Source organism: Arachis ipaensis, chromosome B3 (assembly GCF_059453495.1).
Source record: "Arachis ipaensis isolate K30076 ecotype BB chromosome B3, ASM5945349v1, whole genome shotgun sequence".
NCBI lineage: Eukaryota > Viridiplantae > Streptophyta > Magnoliopsida > Fabales > Fabaceae > Arachis > Arachis ipaensis.
The window spans coordinates 115,620,924-115,626,464 of record NC_142438.1 but is presented as its reverse complement, the minus strand read 5'-3'; the positions used below and the strand labels follow the sequence as shown (position 1 = coordinate 115,626,464).

At 36.8% G+C, this 5,541-nt stretch overlaps 1 non-coding gene across 1 annotated transcript; it reads right to left on the bottom strand.

Moving 5' to 3' along the window:
• Positions 1–4,100: 4,100 nt before the first annotated feature.
• Positions 4,101–4,208, bottom strand: LOC148572143 (small nucleolar RNA R71). The gene has a single exon (XR_015907970.1). It is a non-coding gene; the product is annotated as a small nucleolar RNA R71 (small nucleolar RNA).
• Between the last annotated feature and the right edge of the window lie 1,333 nt (positions 4,209–5,541).

Below are 5,541 nucleotides of genomic sequence, written 5' to 3'. Positions count from 1 at the left end.
TCATATGCTAACCCTACTAATGCTTCCTATGGGAGTAGTATCTGTATACCCCCATCAGGGCCAGCGGTTTTGAGCTAAATCCTCAGCTTATTATCATGGTGCAGCAAAATTGCCAGTATTCTGGTCTTCCACAAGAAGAACTTACTGAGTTTCTAGCACAGTTCTTACAAATTGCTGACACAATATGTGATAAGGAAGTTGATGAGCGGATAATTTATACGCTTTTTGGCATTGTTTTTAGTATGTTTTTAGTAGAATCTAGTTACTTTTAGGGATGTTTTCATTAGTTTTTATGTTAAATTCACATTTCTGGACTTTACTATGAGTTTGTGTGTTTTTCTGTGATTTCAGGTATTTTCTGGCTGAAATTGAGGGACTTGAGCAAAAATCAGATTCAGAGGTTGAAGAAGGACTGCTGATGCTGTTGGATTCTGACCTCCCTGCACTCAAAGTAGATTTTCTGGAGCTCCAGAACTCAAAATGGCATGCTTCTAATTGCGTTGGAAAGTAGACATCCAGGGCTTTCCATCAATATATAATAGTCCATACTTTGGCCGAGTTTAGACGATGTAAAAGGGTGTTGAACGCCAGTTTTACGCTGCTGTCTGGAGATAAACGCCAGAAACACGTCACAAGCCAGAGTTGAACGCCAGAAATACGTTACAAACTGGCGTTCAACTCCAAGATTGACCTCTACACGTGTAACATTCAAGCTCAGCCCAAGCACACACTAAGTGGGCCCCGGAAGTGGATTTATGCATCAATTACTTACTTCTGTAAACCCTAGTAACTAGTTTAGTATAAATAGGACTTTTTATTATTGTATTAGACATCTTATGATCATATTTTAGATCTCTAGACCTCCATGGGAGGCTGGCCACTCGGCCATGCTTACCCTGTATTCACTTATGTATTTTTCAATGGTAGAGTTTCTGCACTCCATAGATTAAGGTGTGGAGCTCTGCTGTTCCTCAAAGATTAATGCAAAATACTACTGTTTTTCTATTCAATTCAACTTATTCCGCTTCTAAGATATTCATTTGCACTTCAACCTGAATGTGATGAACGTGACAATCATCATCATTCCCCCATGAACGCGTGCCTGACAACCACTTCCGTTCCACCTTAGATTGAATGAGTATCTCTTGGATCTCTTAATCAGAATCTTTGTGGTATAAGCTAGATTGATGGCGGCATTCATAAGAGTCCGGAAAGTCTAAACCTTGTCTGTGGTATTCCGAGTAGGACTCTGGGATTGAATGACTGTGACGAACTTCAAACTCGCGAGTGCTGGGCGTAGTGACAGATGAAAAAGGAGGGTGAATCCTATTCCAGTATGATCGAGAACCTCAGATGATTAGCCGTGCTGTGACAGAGCATTTGGACCATTTTCACAAGAGGATGGGATGCAGCCATTGACAAGGGTGATGCCTCCAGACGATTAGCCATGCAGTGACAGCGCATCGGACCATTTTCCAGAGAGGATAAAAAGTAGCCATTGACAACGGTGATGTCCTTACATAAAGCCAGCCATGGAAAGGAGTAGGATTGATTGGATGAAGGCAGCAGGAAAGCAGAGGTTCAGAGGAACGAAAGCATCTCTATGCACTTATCTGAAATTCTCACCAATGATTTACATAAGTATTTCTATCCTTATTTTATTATTTATTTTCAAATACTCCATAACTATTTTATATCCGCCTGACTGAGATCTACAAGGTGACCATAGCTTGCTTCATACCAACAATCTCCGTGGGATCGACCCTTACTCACGTAAGGTTTATTACTTGGACGACTCAGTGCACTTGCTGGTTAGTTGTATCGAAGTTGTGAATGAAAAACAATTTATTAAGACATGCGTACAGAGTTTGTGGCGCCGTTACCATGAGATCACAATTTCGTGCACCAAGTTTTTGGCGCCGTTGCCGGGGATTGTTCGAGTTTGAACAACTGACAGTTCATCTTGTTGCTCAGATTAGGTAATTTTCTTTTTGTTTTATTTTCAAAAATTTTTCAAAAACCTTTCAAAAATTTCTCATCTATTTTCGAAAAAAATAAAATAAAATAAAATAAATCTTTTCAAAAATATATTTTTCTTCAGAATTTTTAAGAATGAATTCTAGAGTTTCATGAAGCATGTTGAAGCCTGGCTGGCTGTAAAGCCATGTCTAATTCTTTTGGATAGGGGCTTCCAACCATCAGCATGGAAGCAAGTTAATTGGAATGTCAGCCGTGTCATGTCTGAGTTACATACTAAAACTTGGCTGGCTATTAAGCCATGCCTAACCCTCAGATTGGAGCTTTAGAATAAGAATGCAAGATTCCTGGAATTCATATTAAAAAATTTTGGAATCCTTATTTTTCTTTTTCACAAATAATTTTCGAAAAAAAAAATACAAAAAAAAAATTTCATAAAATCATAAAAATAAAAAATATTTCATGTTTCTTGTTTGAGTCTTGAGTCAAGTTGAAAGTTTGGTGTCAATTGCATACTCATCTTGCATTTTTCGAAAAATTCATGCATTCATAGTGTCTATACATGAAAAATTTTTAAGTTTGGTGTCTTGCATGTTTTCTTTGCATTAAAAATTTTTCAAAAATAAGTTCTTGATGTTCATCTTGACATTCAAAGTGTTCTTGGTGTTCATCTTGACATTCATAGCATTCTTGCATGCATTCATTGTTTTGATCCAAAATTTTCATGCATTGAGTCTTTTTCATGTTTTTCCCTCTCATCATTAAAAATTCAAAAATAAAAAAAAATATATCTTTCCCTTTTTCACTCATAAATTTCGAAAATTTGAGTTGACTTTTTCAAAACTTTTTAAAATCTAGTTATTTTTATGAGTCAAATCAAATTTTCAATTTAAAAATCTTATCTTTTTCAAAATCTTTTTCAAAAATCAAATCTTTTTTATTTTTCTTATTTATTTTCGAAAATTTTAAAAATATTTTTCAAAAATCTTTTTCTTATCTTTATTTCCTAATTTTCGAAAATAACATCATCAATTAATGTTTTGATTCAAAAATTTCAAGTTTGTTACTTGCTTGTTAAGAAAGATTCAAACTTTGAGTTCTAGAATCATATCTTGTGATTTCTTGTGAATCAAGTCATTAATTGTGATTTTAAAAATCAAATCTTTTTAAAATTGATTTTCAAATTTGTTTCAACTAACTAACTAACTTTTTGTTTGTTTTTTATCTTTTTCAAAACTACCTAACTAACTCTCTCTCTCTCTAATTTTCGAAAATATCTTCCCTCTTTTTCAAAATTTCTTTTAAATTAACTAATTATTTTAATTTTTGATTTTAATTTTTGAAAAATTACTAACCTTTTTCAAAAACTATTTTCGAAAAATCACTAACTCTTTTTCAAAAATAATTTTCAAAAATTCTCCTTCTCTCTCATCTCCTTCTATTTATTTATTCATCTACTAACACCTCTCTTCATCCCACATCTCTGCTCTCTTTACCCTTGTGTTTCTTTCTTTACATTACATTCTTTTCTTCTTCTACTCACACAGGGGAACCTCTATACCTGTGGTAAAAAGGATCCCTATTATTATTTTTCTGTCCCTCTTTTTCATATGAGCAGGAGCAAGGACAAGAACATTCTTATTGAAGCAGATCCAGAACCTGAAAGGACTCTGAAGAGGAAACTAAGAGAAGCTAAATTACAACAATCCAGCAAGCACCTTTCAGAAATTTTCGAACAAGAAGAGGAGATGGCAGCCGAAAATAATAATAATGCAAGGAGGATGCTTGGTGACTTTACTGCACCTAATTCCAATTTACATGGAAGAAGCATCTCCATCCCTACCATTGGAGCAAACAACTTTGAGCTGAAACCTCAATTAGTTTCTCTGATGCAGCAGAACTGCAAGTTTCATGGATTTCCATCTGAAGATCCTTTTCAATTCTTAACTGAATTTTTGCAGATCTGTGATACTGTTAAGACTAATGGAGTAGATCCTGAAGTCTACAGGCTCATGCTTTTCCCTTTTGCTATAAGAGACAGAGCTAGAGTATGATTGGAGAACTCTTGGGATAAGCTGGTCACGGCTTTCTTAGCCAAGTTCTTTCCTCCTCAAAAGCTAAGCAAACTTAGAGTGGATGTTCAAACCTTCAGACAGAAAGAAGGTGAATCCCTCTATGAAGCTTGGGAGAGATACAAGTAACTGACCAAAAAGTGTCCTTCTGACATGCTTTCAGAATGGACCATCCTGGATATATTCTATGATGGTTTATCTGAGCTATCAAAGATGTCATTGGATACTTCTGCAGGTGGATCCATTCACCTAAAGAAAACGCCTGCAGAAGCCTAAGAACTCATTGACATGGTTGCTAATAACCAGTTCATGTACACTTCTGAGAGGAATCCTGTAAGTAATGGGACGCCTCAGAAGAAGGGAGTTCTTGAAATTGACACTCTGAATGCCATACTGGCTCAGAATAAAATATTGACTCAGCAAGTCAATATGATTTCTCAGAGTCTGAATGGAATGCAAGCTGCATCCAACAGTACTCAAGAGGCATCTTCTGAAGAAGAAACTTATGATCCTGAAAACCCTGCAATAGCAGAGGTGAATTACATGGGTGAACCTTATGGAAACACCTATAACCCCTCATGGAGAAATCACCCAAATCTCTCATGGAAGGATCAACAAAAGCCTCAACAAGGCTTTAATAATGGTGGAAGAAATAGGTTTAACAATAGTAAACCATCTCCATCATCCACTCAGCAACAGATAGAGAACTCTGAACAAAATACCTCTAATTTAGCAAACTTAGTCTCTGATCTATCTAAGGCCACTGTAAGTTTCATGAATGAAACAAGGTCCTCCATTAGAAATTTGGAGGCACAAGTGGGCCAGCTGAGTAAAAGGATCACCGAAATCCCTCCTAGTACTCTCCCAAGCAATACAGAAGAAAATCCAAAAGGAGAGTGCAAGGCCATTGATATAACCATCATGGCCGAATCCAAGGAAGAAGGGGAGGACGTAAATCCTAGTGAGGAAGACCTCCTGGGACGTCCAGTGATCAATAAGGAGTTTCCCTCTGAAGAACCAAAGGAATCTGAGGCTCATCTAGAGACCATAGAGATTCTATTGAACCTCCTTATGCCATTCATGAGCTCTGATGAGTATTCCTCTTCTGAAGAGAATGAGGATGTTACTAAAGAGCAAGTTGCCAAGTACCTTGGTGCAATCATGAGGCTGAATGCCAATTTATTTGGTAATGAGACTTGGGGAGATGAACCTCCCCTGTTCACCAATAAACTGAGTGATCTGGATCAACTGACATTGCCTCAGAAGAAACAGGATCCTGAAAAGTTCCTAATACCTTGTACCATAGGCACCATGATCTTTGAAAAGGCTCTGTGTGACCTTGGTTCAGGGATAAACCTCATGCCCCTCTCTATAATAGAGAAACTGGGAATCTTTGGGGTGCAAGCTACTAAAATCTCATTAGAGATGGCAGACAATTCAAGAAAACAGGCATATGGACAAGTAGAGGACGTGTTAGTAAAGGTTGAAGGCC